Here is a 19,436-nt window from a genome sequence, read left to right as displayed (position 1 = left end):
TAATAAAGATGATAAACGTCTTTTCAGTATTTCACAAATAAAAATGAAATGCCTTTAGTGTATCATCTTTTTAGAGGCTCTGTTCAGTGCCATGCACAATAAATAAAGACTAATAACCAAATACTTTTTTATATAGTTATTTTATTGTATACCAGTTGAATAGTAGTATATTTGTTCCTGAAGCTTTATACTTGTGAATGTGGTATTTTGCATATGTCACCTGATTTTGTCAGAGAAACAAATTAGCACCTTGATTGCAGAATTATTAGTGATTTTTCATTTCATCCTCCAGTTAAAGCTCTCGGACTGGATAAGTTATTTATCATCCTGCTACCTGACAGAAAGTTTAAGGCAATCCTACCCCATTTATACCCAAGGCATGACTAAAACTTGTTTGGTTGTTCCCAAGGAGCAGATACAATGTGCTTTCTGGTTTCATTAGTATGGCTAAATCCAGATCCCTTTGTAGTTCTTGAGCATGCACTGACTAGCTGGAAATCCTGTAATGAAGAATCACATAATTCGTTTAATTGGTGTTCTACATGATAGAAGCAAGGGCAGATGCAACTCCTTGCTCTCCCCAGTAAATCCAGGGTTGTGGAACATACTTTGAAGTAGTGACAGTTTTATGTCCTCTGGAGTAGAAATGAATTACTCTTCCTACATCAGATGAATTAGGGTTTAGAAGGTAATGTAGTCTGCCTATGTAGCCTAGAAGTCAGCAATCAAAAAACTTAAATGATGTAGAACTAGTAATTTTCTGCAATCTTTCTTTCTATCGATTCCAGTGATAATTAAATGTGAACCTTTTGGCAGTTTTTGGAACATTTTAATCATTAAATTCTATGGTGGCAGATTGAAGGTCTGCATGTCCAGAGGTGAAAAGGGTTTTTATCATTACTTTGCCTGAGTGGGTTGAATATGCTTGCTGACATTATTCTCGAGGGTAAAAGATGATTTCTTTCTTTTACTGACAGAAATATTATACAGGCCCCTGACAAACCGGAACTCAGCAGTTCTTGATATATCACTTAAACTTGGTCCACTCTGGCAAAACTTCCTGATTTGATATTTTTATTTTAGCAAATGCTTCTATTGTAGCCTTTCATTCAAACTGTCAAATTATCTTTCTGAGCAAGTACAATAGTGCTAAAATACATGGAAATCAATCAATAAACACTTGATTTTTATTTTTATTTTATCTCTCTGAAATGTTTTGTCTGAAATAGGAAAGCAATTTTCATATCTAGCCTTAACCAAGTTAGCAATTGCTCTGGTCAATGTCGAAGAACATCCTTTTTAATGACTTCTGTAATACCACTGTTAACTAAAATACTGACACCTCACTGAAATACCACAGAATCACAGAATCACAGAATTTCTAGGTTGGAAGAGACCTCAAGATCGAGTCCAACCTCTGACCTAACGTTAGCAGTCCCCACTAAACCATATCCCTAAGCTCTACATCTAAACGTCTTTTGAAGACTTCCAGGGATGGTGACTCCACCACTTCCCTGGGCAGCCTGTTCCAATGCCTCACAACCCTTTCAGTGAAGAAGTTCTTCCTAACATCTAACCTAAAACTCCCCTGGCTCAACTTAAGCCCATTCCCCCTCGTCCTGTCACCAGGCACGTGGGAGAACACCACCTAATTCTTCATTGGTATATAGCTATAATGACCTAGTATGCAAGATGATGTCTCTTGTCTAGCTCTTACTGCTTATGTGAATGAAATCCACTTGTTCACACAAGTCCAAGTCATTTGGGATTATGACCTGTTGCAGGAAGCACGGCCGAAATCATGACAGACACCAGTATGGTCAGATCATGCTCCATCTTATTGCCCAAATAGCCTAACTTTTATAGTGAACTTAACAGGGGCAGATAGTGTCTCACACAAGATTATTGGTCAAAAGCACTCAGACAAACAACTACAAGAAAACAACCCCTTTGTGATTAGCAGTCACGTAGACCTTGTCCTTGAAGCCAGCTGCTGGTAACAATATTTTTCTAAATTCTTCAATTGGGCGATGTGGGAACACTGTCATGGGAACTTCTCATAGTTGCCCTGGTAGCTTGGTTTGCTCAGCTGCAGCAAGCCATGGGATTTTTGCTGTTTCAAAAAATCCCTCAACAATGACCAAACCTAAATATCGCTAGAGAAGGTGGTACTGGTATTGTAGTACAAAATTTGCTGTTTCTAATGCTCAAAATATAGTGTATGGTTTATAGGCAAAATCTGTTTACAGTATGAACATGCTCCTTGTATCACTGAAATCTAGTCATGATCTGTTTTGTCCTTCATTGAATTGGGTTTTTAAAGACACACAAACATTAGTGAAGTCAGAGCATGAAAATGCTAATGAATGGCATACAGGGAAATTCTTCGTGTTCAGTGTGGAATAAAATTTACCAATTCCTTCAAAATATTGGTTGCTACTTCAATATCCCAATCTTTATTAGAGAAGCTTGTTTAATTGCTCAATTTATTGTTATGCAGGTGGTGAAGGTAGCTATGAAATGGATGACTTTTTTGTTTTTTGATGTTTGCTCTGCACTAAAGTAATGTAGAAATTGGGGGAGTTTGCAGTTAAGAGTGCTGCTAACCTGATGTCTGTAAGACATTTTCTGGAATATTACATATAAAACAGGCAGTTGCAAAGAGACTTTTTTACGTTTTCTAGTGCTACAGCGTGTGGTAGGATTGTGACTTATATTGCTAATACTTATTTTATTATGTGGTTTCCAGAACAACCAACTTGAAGATATTCTTCAAATTGCTTCATAGGATGGCAAGCATCCTTGTCTTTCCCTTTTTTAGCTTTTCTTTTTAGCCCCCCTCCCCCTTTTTTTTTTCAACTTTAAAGTTTATATCAACTGAATAGGTATACTTAGATTGCAAGAGGGAGATTTTTTTGACCTTGACAGAATCGATTTCCCTCTCACTTCAGGAATGGTTTAAATTGTACAGGGAGGTTTTGAACTGAATGTCATACTCTCTGCTGGATAATATCATTGCCTGTGGACTGGTAAATTAGAGATTTCTCTAAGACATGGAGAGCATCTCCTGTTATATTTCTGGACTAGTCAATATGCTGTTCAAAATCAAATTGTGTATATTATTTTAATAATTATAATATTTTAATATATTAGTAATTCTCTTAGCAACACTACAGCTAAATTAGTGATATAAAGTGAATGACTTGCTTTTGGAAGTGGAGGCTTTATCTGTGTGCTGTTCTTACAGGCTCAGTCTCTAAAGACTAAATAAGATCCCAGGCCTGCAGGATTACTTGTGTGAATAGATTTCCTTCCATGTATATCTTCTCAGGATAAAGCCTTTGTTTGTAATTTCTAGGGCAGGAACCATATCTGTCTGTTTGCTTTGTGATGCGCCTCTACTGTGAATGCATAACTAATAATGTTCAATTTTAATTCCTCGTGAAAGCAGCTCTTCCAGCTATGGCCAACAGCAGTTTTTTTCTATGAGCTAAATCCAGAATAAATGGGGATCAAGTGTTACAGAGGCTCCTAGCAGATAAATTGCATCTTCTTTTGCCCTGTGGTTGCCTTGTTTACAGCCTGGCTTCACAACGGACTCTCTTGTTAAGAAATCAACTGCTTGGATCTCTACTGCCTCCAAATCATGCTCCCCCTGGTCACAGGCTTCTGTATCTAATGAAGCAGCATGCAGCTAGTAGATGATTAACCAAAGCAATTGTGAAAAATCTCTTTCCCTTGTAACTCAGTGGTGGCAGCTGGAAATGCTTTTCTTGTCTGTTGCTCTGGTCCATGTAGGGCTCTGGTGCCAGGCCTGGGGCCACAGGTTACAGGCAGAAGGAAACTGTTAGATATTGAGCTCCAAATTCAGTTTTAGCCTAACTGAAGTCTTAACTTTCTAGTCACAATACTGCATTTACATTATTCCATCTCTGTGATTATGGTTATTAATCAGTTAAGACAGGTTTTCTGGTAGGTGTTCCCTTCTTTAGTGCTAGGCCCACCCTTCTTCCAGCAGCCTGGGCCCCCAGGTTGGGGGTGGCTGTGCTCCCAAGGACTGATGGGGGGTGAGGTCCTGAGGGAGTCAGTGGTACTATGGCATGAGGAGCAACTTCGTGTTAGTAGTGGGGGTCCCTTACTACCTCCTAATAACTCCACTTGCAGTTCTTTTTATAGATTTTCTACTGCAGTTGGCTTGCACATTCTTCATTGATTCCTCTTTCCACATTACACTTTCTTTTCTGTTTGTTACCATTAAAACTGGTTTTACTTGACTCATTCCTTTATATTTTGATTTGTATTTACAAGGTGACGTCTGTGCTATTTTCTTGTACCTGTACCGTGCTACACTTTGGTTTTATTCTAGGGCTATATATAGGTTTGTGATTTGCCATGATCCTACAGTTAATAGTTCACACAAAAGTTCAGGTTTTGTTTTCATAAGCCTTAGAAATAGGAAGGAAATTTGGAATGAAAGAGCTTTCTAAATATTGAGGTTGCATCTGATTAACTGATTTTTTTTTTTTTTTTATACCAGTACAGGCTTTCATGTGAATGCACTGTGTTACTTATTTTTAGATCAGTCTATGCCTGGCATCCAGTAAATGAGCTTAGTTAACTGCACTGCATAAAGAAATCTGGTGGGACTTTTCCTGAAGGAGACAATGAGGTCTTCCTGCCCAGCAGGCATACTGCAGTCACTTCTGTAAGAGGGTTTTGAACAACCGCCGTTTTGCATACAGCTGGGATAGACTGAACAGCCAGGAAAGGCAAATGCACCACAACAGTTGAGGGAGTGTCTCCTAGTGATGGCCTGTGTTTTATGTTGCATGACAAGGAGCCAGTATCAAGCGTTCTCTATCATCTTAAAGATCTGTTCAAACTAGAGCATATCCATAGTAAATTCACATCAAACAGTGGTACCATCTGTGAATGGTACAGAAGGCAAAGTGCGTACCCTCAGATCCAGGTGTGTGCCTGAATCACAAGCCTTGGAGGAGAGAAACTAAACTTAAAACCAGATTTTTCCCATTGCTCCATGACACTGATGAAAAACTCTTCCTGGAGTAAAGATTAAAAGTAACACCCTGGTTTCCAAAGTTGAAAGACGGCTGGTGATTTAAATGTCAAGTTTGTTCACTTTTACTGTTGATTATTTCCATCAAAATATCCACTGTACTGTTTTTGCTTGTTAGAGATGCATGTTATAGGAATGGTAGCTTGAAAATGCTTACCAAAGCAAGCAGTCCATTCCTTTGCTCATGCAAATTTTCCCCGGCGAGATAATACGTTAAAACTTCAGTGATCATCATTATAGTAACATCTTTGTTAAAATAAGCTCTCTGAAGATTTACATGAACAATTGGTTCAATAAATCATATTTTGTTTGTCAGGTCATATTTCTAGATTTGGTAAGCTCATCCTTGATGTATTTGCATGTTTTTCCTTTTAAATTTTTTTTTTTTTTTTTTTTATGCTTTCTCAGTGTTGGTTTGTAAAGTTTTTCTCTCTTTAATAGTAAGTACATGAAAGTTTGAAATCATACCCATCAAAAGAGGCCTCTTACACAACTGTTAAGTTTGAGGAACTGTTTTTTGAAGCTTTCAGGCATTAAAGCAATAGTTCCCTTTTTAAACTGGTGAAGCTAATTTATTTATGCTCACATTTATTATAAGTGAATGGGGCATTCAGTATGAGAGATTTCACATCATACTTGTGTGCATAATTATCAAAATGTCATTTCAGACATTTTACAAGACCATGTGGATATTTAATGTTAGAAGAGATTTTCTAAGAAACAGAAGTTTCTAGAACTTCTGAATGAGGCTGAATGAGGTCTGTGGAAGGAGTTTGGTCGAATTTCCTGTCTTGCTCACCTCTCCAACTTGTCTGTTTTCCTGAAAGAATTGACGCTTGCTTGTTCTAAAGAAACCCCCCACACAAGAAATCCTGCCATCAGTGAAGTAATTTGTAGGTTGATTTCTTTTGGCAGGGCCAAAAGATAGTTCTTACTTTCTCGTTTGTATTGTTCCTCAGCAAATTCTGAAAAATGTGTTTTAAGTTGCACAGCCTCCATGGAGTAGTATTGCAAAAGGTCATTTTCATTGTTATGACAGGTGTGTGTGCTACCATTATAAATACAACTGAAAGACTCACTAGTCTTCAGTAAAAAGCTAAATTCAGGTAGAAAAAATTAGCACATGAGAAATTACTTGCAAAAGTACCATGTTAGAAGAAGGTAATTTAAGCAGCAGGGCAAGGCACTTAGAAAGCATCAGCTGCAGTGGCCTGTGTTGTAGCAATGAATAGCCAGAAGTGTTGTTTCCAAGATGCTTGGGCTCTGGCTCCTGCAGCCCAGTGCAGTGCTGTCCCTCACCCACTGCCTCCCTGTGCTAAGTCAGATAAGCTCTCCAAAACCAAGGAGAGGCTGGAGAAGGAGGAGGGAGAAGGTGGACAAGTGCTTGGGGCAAGTGCTGTCTGGGCAAGGTGTGCCTCAGTGGGTTATTCAGTCTCCTAGTCTCCAGCCCAAGCACTTCCAGATTGCCGTCTGGCTGTCCTGCTTCTGGAGACTGGGTTGGACCATGATAGAGTGCTCTGGTAGAGGTTTGTAGGTGGTCAGCCTGATGGGAAAAGAACTGCTTTTGGTTTTTGACTTATGTGGGATTACTGGGAAAGATCATAGATAGGAGGGATCTGTGTGGTCTGTATTTATATATATAAAGTAGAAAGTTTTTGTTAAAGCAATTTCCTGACACCTGAATTATTAAAAAAATAAATAAATAAAATTAAATGAAAGAAAAAGAAAATGAGAAAGAATTAAAAAAAGGAATAAGCTCTGGGCTTTCATTACAAATTGCTTGAAGGATGGGAACTCTAGTTAGACAGGTGATGTAAAATTCAATTAGCATCTAAAGCAACCATTTAACCAACCATTTAATTTATAATTTTCCAACAATGTGAGATGAATTTACATGTGGTTTTGACTGGCATCTTTCTGATGCAGCATCTATGATGTTTCAGGTGTATCTTTGGTGCTATTACCCAGGCTGAAATATAAGAGGACAAAAGAGATTTCTTAAATAAAGCTCAGTTTCTCTTTTAATGCCACAATGCTGGATCTCTGATCTAGTATTTTGTACCATTGTCGTGTTGGTTATGCTGTTTTTATCTCCTGCTTTATACTACAACTATATTCTTGCTGGAACTGTGAAACTAAGTTCTTTTTTATTGCCTGCGTAGGTCAAAGAATGCCCATTCAGGCTTCTGTTTTTTTTTTTTTTTCTTTCTTTCTTTTTTTTTTTTTAGAATTGCCTAAACAGTACAATTTATTATTATTATTATTATTATTATTATTATTATTATTATTATTATTTAAGATATGGAAAGACTTTTATATATATATATTTTTTTAACACAACTTCTTGTTCACAGTATTTTTTGAGCATTTGTTTGCTTCATTTCTTATATTCTTTCAATTTTCTTAGGGTAAAAGTGATAAGAGCAAGTTGAATTTTCTAGCTATTATAATAACAGATTACAGAAATAGTTAAGCTACATAATCTTTTTTTTTCAGATTTCAGGTGATTTTTTTGTGAAGGACTTTGTGGGAAAGGCTGCATGTGTCAGAACATGAAAGCAGATACTTAAAAGGATTAGGTGAAAAAGCAGAGGAAGGCTTTATGGAAAGGAAGCAAATTATCACTAACAGCTTTGACAAAAGGTACTCGAAAAATGTCAGAAGTCTTTGCCATTCTGAGTCAGAGCTAAAACCTGAATACAGTTTATGCGTTTAGAAGTGCTTTCTCTAACAGTTGATAACAAAGATATTTTTAAGTGTTACAAATAACTTATATACTGGCTTTCAGTCAGAACTTGATTACTCTAGACAGATAACAACTTTATATCTCTTTGTACCTTGGAATATCCAAGTGCTTTGACATACGTAAAAAGCATTACATTTTGTATTTTTGCAGGACTGTACATGCTGTATTTTCATCCAGAAGCCATTCCTAAGTAGATTCAGATAGATAAGCAGGTACAAAAAAACAAATTATCTGTCAGTTAGCTAAAGATATTTATTTTATGTTTCTTTTTCATGGATGATGTTTTGAGTGACATAATTCTCAGATAGTGTCCTCTGCAATGGAGTCATCAAAAGCTTATTAAGTATTACAAAAAAGCTTTTTTTTTTTTTTTTTTTTTTTTGAGTGGAGGTTAATTTATAATGACCCATTGGTGTGCACATCAAATGCCTTGTGATGAACTGATTGGTCCTACTGATTAGTGAAGACTGAAAGTGGCTTTTTCAAGAGCTAATCATGGCTTAGACATTATTGAGTTCAGCAGTAATCTGTCTGCATCACACTTCTCTCTCTTGCCTCACACTGTGATTTAGGCTGAAGAAGTGAATTTAGATCTGCCAAGATGATCTAAAATGCTGAGTGTTTTTTCATAAATATAGATGTATGGAGATTCAAGCAAATTACTTAACTATCTTTTACCAGCCACTGTGAAAAGAAGTAGGATAAAATTGGAGAAAAAAATATCATAGAATTATAGAATCATGTATGTTGGAAAAAGACCTTCAAGATCATCAGGTCCAACCACCATCCTGGCCTACCAAGTCCCATCACTAAACCATGTCCTTTAGTCTACATGTCTCTTAAATACCTCTAGGGATTGGTACTCCACCACCTCCCTGGGCAGCCTGTTCCAATGCTTGAACACCCTCTCAATGAAGAAATTCTTACTGACATCTAGCCTAAGCCTCCCCTGATGCAACTTGAGACTGTTTCCTCATGCCCTATCATTTGTACCTGAGAAAAGAGACCGACATCCTCCTCGCTGCAGCCTCCTTTCACGTAGGTGTAGAGAGCAATGAGATCTCACTTCAGTTTCCTCCAGACTAAACAACCCCAATCCCCTCGGGCATCCCTCGTAACACTTGTTTTTCAGTCCCCTCACCAGCTTTGTTGCTCTTCTCTGCACACACTTGAACACCTCGATGGCCTTCTTATAGTGAGGGGCCCAAAACTGGTATGTTTTACTGATGTGTTTTTAATGATTTTTTTTTTTTTTGTCTTTCACATTTAAGTCATAAAGAATAGAACAGAGGAAGAATAATTCATCCTAGTCCCTATATTCTGTTTATAAGCATCAAGTAGTTGCCATTATCCAAGTCAATATACTGAGCTAGATAGACCCCTCCTCTTGCCCTGTGCCCATGTGTTCTGTATTCTTCACCAAACTAGCTTAAAAACTGTGATGATCCTCCTCTTGCATAAATGGAGAAGTTTTATGTTCTGTTCTAAACTTGCAAGGACAAACATTCAATTGGCAGTTTCCCAGACTACCCTGGGATATTTCTTCCCCCCAAGTAACAGCACCACTTTAGATACTCTGTTTTGTTGTTAATCAACATTACGCATTTCTATAGCTTAGATTTTTTCTGTAGACCTCCTACATTTTACCAATGGAAAATGCATTTTTAGTTGTCTGATATGTGCAGTCTGTTTTATTTTAGCAGCTGCCTGAAGGTTTGACAAGGTTTTCCATAATGCAGTGCTTAACAAAGGTAAAACATAGAGGTGAAATACTCACAAATGACGGATTAGTAATATTCAGAATTGCTGATGAAAGGGAAAGAAAGTGTAACATTTATCACAATTTACTTCTAACCAAGTATTGCTCTGTTAAAGATTAAATTAATGTCTGCTGATTTCTGTCACGTTGCGTTTTCTTCTTATGGTGTACAGCAGTGGCAAGTTTCAGTTGAAGGAAACGAACCTAAAGCTATTATCAAAAAGTACAGAATTTAGTATAACACAAATGGATCTTTGAAAATAATGTAAGGAAAGTTACAGGAAGAATACGGGGGGAAACAAAACTGAGGCGAGTGGCTGGTTTGCCTGAGAGCCATGCAGCCATTCTGTCTGGAAGGGTGAGCTGACAAGAATCTCATGAAATTCAACAAAAAGAAGTGCACCAAGACATGCTGGGAGACACCTGTGTGGAAACCAGCTCTGCAGAAAAGAACCTTGCAGTCCTGGTGCCACCAAGTTAAACGTGAGTTAGCAATGTGCTCTTGACACTTAGACAGCCAACAGTATTGCCCACAAGGAAAAAAGGTCATTGGAGTCCTGAACATGAGTCAGCAATGTGACCTTGCTGCAAAGAAGGTATTCCTGGCTGCATTAGGCAAAGTACCACCAGCGGGCTGAGAGCAGTGATCCTTCCCCTCTACTCAGCATTGGTAAAGCTGCACCTGGAGTATTGTGTCCAGTTTTGGGTCCCCCAGTACAAGAGACATGGGCATACTGGAGAGAGTCCCATGTAGGGACACCAAGATGATCAAAGGACTGGAGACCCACTCCTACAGGGACAGGCTGAGAGAGCTGGAGCTGTTCAGCCTGGAGAAGAGGAGGCCTGGGGGGATCTTATCAGCATATATTGATACCTGAAGGGAGGGTGCAAAGAACACAGAGCTGGGCCTGTGGTGCCCAGTGGCACGACAAGAGGCAACAGGCACAAACTGGAGTGCAGGAGGCTCCCCTGAGCACCAGGCAGCACTTCTGTGCTGGGTGGGTGCCTGAGCACTGGCACAGGCTGCCCAGAGAGGCTGTGGGATCTCCTCCTTGGGGGTCTTCCAAAGCCACCTGGACATGGTCCTGGGTAGCCTGCTCTGTGTGTCCCTGCTTGGGCAGAAGCTGGAGCAGGTGGGCTCCTTGAGGGCCTGACAGCCTCAGCCATTCTCGGGTTCTGTGAATAATGTATTTTAATGTAAGGATGTTTCATTGAATATGGTAGGAAATACTTCTCAAGCCTTTACTTCAGAAAAAAAAAGTATGTTCTTAACCAAGGGAACTCAGTTAGTGTTCTTTAAATGCTTGTAATTTTATAAAACTGTTCAGAACCTTAAGGTTGTTCTTTCTGCATTTTTGTTTATTTTCCATCCCAGCTAATAAATTACAAAGCAAACATTTAAACCTTCCTGTTAAGTGTTGGAAGAAGGATAGAATATATTGTATTATTCTGATAATGTACTGTAGTTGTTACCCCAGGAACTTCCTACTCAAGATAAATGTGTTGCTTGGAAATCGGTTTTCAAAGTTATTAAGATTTATGAACATGCAAATATGTACTTAGCAAGGGAGTGATTGAAGAATAAAATTTACTTATGACAGAATAAGTCCTTTTGTGTATGTGGTTCTGTAAGATTAGTTTAAATTGCTTTTGTCCATGGACTCTTGTGAATAGTTTACAAGGAAGTAGAAATAATGGAAATGTTCTTTATAGGTGGAATTATTCTGGTATTCTGTCCAGGTCAGCAGCAGCAGAAGGATTAAAACACAATATATATGAACATGAACACCTACTTAATTTATAAGACGTTGAAGGGATGAGCCTGAAAATGCATTAATTATTTTTCTTCTCCTCTCAGCATAGTGGAATGCTTGTGACATTAAACTTTTAGAGATAACATGCCATTTAATGATAGTGTTGCTGAGGCCATGGGAATATTGTGTCAGTTTACATAGACACGTGGTACATGGAAAGAAGTGGAATGCACCACTTAATGAAGCCTTCAGAGAAATTATTACATTGCTAATTTTGTAAAGTGTCCTTGGGACAACGAAGACAAGTCGGATTTTGTGTTGCAATAAATCAGAGCACACTAGAAACAAACCGAGTTTTGAGTCTGCTTTGAAGAAGCTAACTACAAAGTAGTACAGCTTTGGAGCCTGGGTGCTGGTTGAATTATCTGTCACCCATGGAATTAGCAGTTGGGCCTTATATATCTAAAAGATTCCTTAGCTCACATTTACCAACCTAAATTATGGTCCATTTGACAATTAGCACAACTTAGAAATCTTCATGCAGTTGCAGTGAACTACAGTTACAAAAGGAAATGCAGGCATGGGTGTGAGGTGTAAAACTGTTAGTTTATGTAGCCAACTTCTGAAGTGAGTACTCTGCAGTTATTTGTTTAGGTTGTACTAGATCTTGGAAGCAGTTGAAAATTTGCAAGTAGTGCCAGTGTTGTGTAGTTACCACCTTGAACCCAGCAATCCAAACATTTCAGGGATATTACACCCAAACTGCTAAAAGAAGAAATGCAGATTTGGAAGTAGGTGGATGGTATCTGCAGCTGTGAATCAGAGAATGTTTGAAGAAATCAAAACACAATTTGAATAAAGATTTTTGAACCATTCTGGAAGGGCAGCAAAATTTACTGGGTGGAGACAAGTATAGGGAGGGATCAGAAAGCATACTATAAAGGGAAGAATTAAATGCGTTAGAGAAAGCAGGAGTTTGGTGATAATAACTGATAATGTATCTGAGCTGACATCTCAGTGCTTTACTGCAGGAGAAAGCTTTCAGATCTAGTTTTTGTGTTAAGGGTTAATGACTTTAAAAAATAGCTAAATGTGCATCTTAATTTATTTTCAAAGGCGATCTGTAATAGCTTGTATACCAAGTAATCAGGAAAAATAAAACCATACAAGTATTAAATAGGTTAAGTCTCTTAAAGTTTAATTTTGCTAGGATTTTATTAATATGTCTTAGCTTTATGCAAGACAGTGACTAACTGAAACCCATATGTTTATGAATGCCAGAAAACATCTGGGAAAAGCTGATTGGAAGAGCATGTTATGGAAGTATGCATAACAAATTATAACATAACCAGCAAATTGAAAAATTAACTTAAGTGTCAAGCAACCAGACTGAACTCTGTCTTTCTTCAATCCTAGACACTGCTTCTGGATCTGCACTGAAACAGACTGCTTTATTAAAGGTTGGTGGGTTCTCTTTTTTTTCCCCAGTATCCATATTCGATTAAGTTTAAGTAATGAAGTGGAAGATAGGATCTTTTTATTAACCTCATTATTTATTAATCTTGATGCAGTGAAAAATGTGGTAAAAACACTGCTAATTCAGAGATTTATGCTGGAGTAATATGCAGAAGCAGTATTTTTGGCCTTAATGTGATTATTTTTTAAATGTTAGCTATATCAAGATACAACATTTTGACATCAGGTCTGCATGCAAGGCTTTTTGATTCAAAGACTTCACTGGTTTGAATTGATATTTGATATGTATATCTATAATTTCCTACTTGAAGGTTGGAGTAGAGATGGGATCTACCATGAAAGCCACACCAAAGAACTTTTCGTACATATACCACAGAGGCATGGGACCTGATCTGTACTTCTGTTGATTATTCAGAAATGACCTATTAGGCTCTACAAAATATGTTTTAAAAATATAAGGTGGTACCTGGTGTTCAGATTACAGCAGGATAAAGCCCCTCCTGACCAGTCTGTCAAGAAGATATTGCTGGGCAATAGGAAACCCATAGCTTGGTGATGACTGTATTCACTATATGAAGTTAGACTAATGTTGAGCTATCTATAAAATCATGTTACACTGCAGTAACACGAGTTACTTATGCAGTAACATTACATGTCTCTGACAAAGCTACTCTGGTAAGACAGACACTGAAATAACAGTGGCAGCTCAGCAGGGTATAGGAGTGTGCTTAGATTTTCAGTAGAGGTAGGCAGGTGTGATTTTTTCCCCTTTATATCACTTAAAGATTGCATTAAGTTAATGTAATATTCCTAAAAGAGTCATTCAAGGAAGAAAATGAACAAGAGACATTTTAATACAAATTTGGAAACAGTTTTCAGAACAAGCTTGAAGTGAAATCCACTCTCCCGTAATAGGACGGGACCAGAGGAAGTCATGGCTCCTAATGACAAAACACACTTTGTTAGCTTAGGGTTACTTAGTGCTGACATTTTAAACTTTGGCATCTTTTACCTTCTCTAACATCATTAGATTATGCTGTTGGACAAAGAAAACATGAGTGTAGGGTAGTGCTGTGATGAATCCTGAAAGTACATACCTCCAACCCGAATCCTTTTGGGAGTCTGAACCTTGGTGATATATTGACAGATGTTTCTGTTGGGCATTTGTATAGTACTGAAGCCAGCGGATCTATACAATATGCACAAATAACACTAATTCTCCTTACATGTTTCTTTTTTTATTTTGTGAAATACCTTCTTGCTTTTCTATTTCACACACTGCTCCAGTTAACTTTACTATAATGAACAAATTTGTGTGGGTGACACATGACATGACTTTCATAGCAGTTCTGCCCTCTGCACTTATAAATACTTATAAATATACCTTATTCTATCTTTGTCTGCCTTGTCCATGGGACAGGTGTTTGAGGGACAGATCCTTCATTCCTGAATTCCTGAGATGAAGTCCATCAAATCTCATGCCTCTGTTTGAGAAAGGTGTGGCCAGCTTTGTTGCAGTGTTGCTCACGCTCAGTTGTTCCATGTATGTGTCATCAGACCTTCCTTACCAGCAACCCCGTAATTGGCTCTGTGCATGCTGTTATTCTTATTAAGGCACAACCATTCCTGTGCTTATTGTTCTGTATGAATGAGCTTGTGATCCCAGGAGCAGCTGGATATACCTGGCGCTTTTTGTCTTCACTCAGAATGGCCACCATCTCCTGCTGTTTCTAATTTATAACTGCCATCAGTATAGATGAATATTACTTTTATTCTGTGGCTGAAAAAGAAACAAAATGAAGGATGAAAGTTCTTATAGAGGAGTGGGAGGTGGAAATGGAGGATCCTTCACCTCAGGGCACCTACCTGCTGGTCCCTCAGGTCATGGTGCAGGCCTGGGTTGCTGCAGCATGCCTGCAGGTCAGGTGCAGTGTCTGGTGTGTGGGTCCCTTTGGGTGCTTTTCCCCAGGGAAGGAAGCAGCTGGGATTACGTGGCTGGTGTCCTTCAGGGCTCTTCCCTCAGCCTGCAGAGAGGGAGCAGGCCGTGTGGTAAGCATACCGCTTGGGTGGCCGGCTTTTTGACAGAGTCATGTAAGGCAGCAGAGCAGCTGGGGAAGGGCAGCACAGCCGTAATGCACCATCATCGCAGCCTGCCTTTTGCTTTGTGAACTGATGGGATCAGACAGCCTCCTGTAGGACCTGCCAGGCGTCTGTGCCAGGCTCAGACCCGGAGAAGTTCGGAGCTGTGCTGAGCTGTGGCAGCGGATTGCTGTCTGGTGGGGCTCACTGGCTGGCTGCAGGCAGTGTGAGGTGCCCGACGAGCACCTTGGCCGCAGGCTGAGGCAGAGATGTGACTCAGTGATACGACTAGGCAGGTTGGCCCTCATCTGTTCAAAGGGAAAGTTGAGAGGCAAGTACACTGTCTGGTGGGTATTCAGTAAGAGTTATAGGGCTGTGTTCTGTTTTCTTAATCGCTGTATCAGCCGTAGAATCACATCCAACAAAGCTTTTTGAAAGATGCTATCAGCTAATAAAATATCCAAAGGGAATGCTTTCAATATACCTGTGTTACTATGGTGTAGTATGGTCTCTTTCTTTTAAAATCAAGAAGTGTAATGTCTGAGAAGTATGAAAGAATTAGATCTGTGTGCAGATGTAACCATTGCTTCACACAAAACACTTCTTGACAATCTTGCAGAATTCAATTTGAATATGCTCAAATGAGTAGAAGCAGTTTGAATCAACATTTTCCTGGAAAGGCCTTCACAGGATGCGTTCTGCTTATTATACATTAATTTCTATATCTGTGCAGCTGCCTTTTATATAATAAGCATTATATTTATATTACTGAATTATTTGAAGAGCGATGCTCTTAGTAAGGCACAAACAAAGTACAAAGGCCGGTCTGTTTTCCACATAGTAGATTGTTGTTGAAGAGTTTGTGCCAGCCAGTACAGAGAGTGCAATCGTGTCTTACTCCTCTGAAGAGTGATGAATTACTCAACTGCCTCAGCTCCTGCTGCTCTACATTCTTACCCTTGAATTGCATTGTTGAAGTGGCCTGCTACTCCTCACTGAAAAGAGAATATTCTTCTACAGCAACTGGCAGAAATATAAATGTATAGCACTGTCTTCATGGAAGTTCTTCACCTGTGAGCTGTTTTGGATCTGTACCAGCTTTTCCAACAGTGTAGTTAATTGTGCCCTTTTTTTTTTTTTTTTTTTTTTAAGAAAACAGATTTTTTAACAGCTCATTTTCAGCAAATGGCACTATGCATAGCAGTGTCTATTGAAACTCTCATGAATCTGTTCTGGCCATTGAAACATTTTGATACTCCACATAATTTGTCTTGCCATTTTTCTATTCAGAAAATTTAAATTCAGAAAATCTAATGCTGTCATTTCCTCTGTTGGTTGATACAATAGGGACTGGAAAAGACAAGATATTTCCAACTAAGATCACTTGATTCAAGTGTATTCCTGTCTTCAAGTCATTTTACTGTGAAGTAAGTAGCACTATGGGCCTTGTACAATCAATCTTCTTAAAGTGTTTGTGTCTGCAGATAAGCAGGTGTTTTAACGTGGTTTCCACTGCAGTTTCTTAACATGCCTCAGTACTGTTGCAATTCAGGGTTGACCCCATTGGGGTTAAAATATGACTGATGTGCTACTGAAAGGCACCTGCTGAGTGCCACTGCCACTGGCAATGAATCCCTTTGATTTTCGTAGGAATGATATTGAACCATATATGTAGCTATAGAGAAGCATTGGATAGAATCATTATCAAAGCAGCAGTAATTACAGAGAGTCCAGCATACACGTCTTAATCAGGGGAGTGCAGAGAAGTCTTTTCTAGGCTGAGTTACAAAAAACGATACCTCAGAGGAAAAAAAGTACCTGGAATGACAGACTGTATGCAAGTCCCTGAAATAATCTATAGCCCTTCATTTGTGAAGGGAAAATAAGCTGGTGTCTTGCTCAGAGGAAGAACTTGTCAGATAAACATAATTTGTTGTAGATAAGGAGATGGATCTCTACAGATGATCAGAAGTTTCTCTTGTTAACCTCTCATCACTCTGTGCTCCCTAGGCAGAGCCAGCTGAAGAAAGATGATCCAAATATTTGTTTTACCAACTTCTAGTGTTAATGATGGGGTTGCTTAACAGATATAACCTCTTATTCTTGAGGAAGGAAGGATCTGTATTGGGCACTTACATCAGAGATGTGTTGAAACCTATTTGAATCAAGGCAAGAATTTAAGGCAGTTATTTCAATGTGTTGCCAACATTTCCAAATAAATAAGAAGAGATTCATATGGCTGAAAATGGAGACACCAGAGAAGTTATTTTTTGCGTCAACATTGAGGGGCATCCCAGTGCTGTCTCCTGCAACAGAGAAACAAAATCAAACCCAAAATGATAGGTTCTTATTAATCTTACAAAGGGGTAGTCTCATCTCTTTCACTGTATCTGTAGCCAAAGATCAGGATACTATGCATTACCACATTAAATGTCTATAATAAAGATGCTTTCCCTGTTGCATTAAGGTATTCATTTGTCTTAATTTTCCCATCTGCTTTTTCTTCTGATGCATGGATTTGGAGCACAAAGTATAAATTAGTTGTGTAGCTGGAAAGGAGCAAACCCACAGAAGCTATTCCTTTAGAATAATCCAGAACTTTTTGATTTTGTTGAACTACAGCTGTTTCCTTTTATCCTTTTTCTAGCTATGCCCATAATACTTCAGTAGTAGGCTGGGCTCCACATCTTGTGGAGTGTATGTGGCATGTACCAAACGGCCTTGCAGGACTTGAACATTTTAGATATGTGTGTTTTTCATTAAAAAGAGACTAACTGTGCAAAATTGCTTACTAGAGTTTCCTAGAATTATACAAAACAGTAGTTATTTGTGTATTTTAAGGCACAAAAGCAATCCCTAAGCAACACAAACCACAATACTTTGCCCAGTAATTTTTGCAGATACAGACTTTGATTTGAACGGCATGTTTTTTTTTAATGACATCTCAGTAAGATGCTCTAGTTGTTGATTCTTGCACTACTAAAAATGCTCATTAACTATAGAGGGACTCTAGGTGAAGAGATCAGAGATTAAAATTTACACTACAGACTTTTAAAAATGATGTTAGATGAATCCCAATCTGTGTTAAAATATATTAAAAAAATAAACATTAAAACATTATTGATAATATGAAAACTATTTTTGTCTGCAGGTGCTTGTGGAACATGCTGTTTTATCTTAGCATCCTTTTGTATAAACCAATAGGCTGAAGTTTTTGATATCGTGCCTGAGGCAAATTTCAAGAACGTGACTCTCTAATGTCTCTAAATATTCTTTAGTCTTTAGCATCCTCTGGAGGTGTTGAACCAAGTACCAAATGCAGAATACTAGTAATGACTTCACTAACGTCATGTACTGGTCCTAATTATACCAAATACAAAGACAGCTTCCATATAATTCTGAGGATAATTATATATTAGTATGTAATTCTCCTACTTGTGTCTCCAGGTATGACAGTCACTATTTGTGCTAAAACTTGACACCAAAAGCATATGTTCAGCTAATTTCCTGATCCGTATTCAGTTTCCTTCAGGACTTTTTTGTGATATAACTCTCCATTTTATGAGACACATTAGCACATTTTTTGTGCTAATTCTTTAAAATAGTACCTTTCTAAAATTAAGAAAGTTTAGCAGAAACATATCTCTTAGTAACTGGTTAAAATTTCATCCAAATATGTATTATAAATGATTTGCTAAGGCCCACCTGATAAAGTATAACAGTTGCTGTTACAAGTGCTCTTCTACACTGTGCCAGTGCCTCATCACTCCCTGAGTAAAGAATTTCTTCCTAAATCTAATCTAAATCTATGCTATTTTATTTTGAAGCATTCCCCCTTGTCCTGTCACCACACTCCCTGAGAGAATCCCTCTCCATCTGTCCTGCAGGCCCCCTTTAGGCACCGGCAGGCTGCTGTAAGGTCTCCCTCGAGCCTTCTCTTCTCCACGCTGAACAACCCCAGCTCCCTTAGCTTGTCCCCATAGCAAAAGTGCTCCAGCCCTCTGACCATCCTTGTGGCCCTCCTCTGGAATTGTTCTAATACTTCTATGTCCTTCTTGTGCTGGGGGCCCCAGAGATGAGGATTTTGGTGGTAACTTCTGCAAATTAGATTAGGGTTCACTGTGCTGCTACTGAAGTAAGCCAGAAAAATCTAATATTAGTAGGAAAAATAATGTTACAAGTTCAGCTTCTTGATACCCATCAGGAGAGAGGCCATCTGCTGTCTGCTCTTTGCTGTTCTCATGGTGGGAAGAACTGTATTGGTAGCTGATGGGAAAAGAGGTGACTGAGTTTTGGCAGCAGTCGGGTCAGCTGCTACTTAATGAGTCAAAAAGGCATTTTTTTCATCTATAGGTGAGACTTGCATTTGGTGGATTTTCTGATGTTCTTAATGGTCCACATCATCTAACTCTAAAGCTGGACACACTTCTCATCTCAGTAGTGGCAAAGAAAATCTGTTTAGCCAAAGAAATGTTGTTAGCAGTTGTCTTTTCACTGCAGAGGCATGAGGTTCAGCAGCATGCAGGGAAAGCTTGCTTTTACTAG

At 38.6% G+C, this 19,436-nt stretch overlaps 1 protein-coding gene across 2 annotated transcripts in view; it reads left to right on the top strand.

Moving 5' to 3' along the window:
* Positions 1-19,436, top strand: part of CNTN1 (contactin 1) — a 251,559-nt gene that overhangs the window by 59,400 nt on the left and 172,723 nt on the right. The window contains exon 1 of one of the 2 annotated variants that reach the window (XM_082763609.1): positions 12,751-12,796. The exons of the other annotated variant lie outside the window; for it this stretch is intronic. The gene's annotated coding sequence lies outside the window, so the exon portion shown is untranslated. Of the gene's footprint in view, positions 1-12,750; positions 12,797-19,436 lie in introns of those variants that run through there. 2 annotated transcript variants of the gene reach the window in all.

This window comes from Aythya marila, assembly GCF_965140915.1.
Source record: "Aythya marila genome assembly, chromosome: 1".
NCBI classification, from domain to species: Eukaryota; Metazoa; Chordata; class Aves; order Anseriformes; family Anatidae; genus Aythya; species Aythya marila.
The sequence above is the reverse complement of the archived record's forward strand: the minus strand, read 5'-3'. Positions and strand labels throughout refer to the sequence as shown.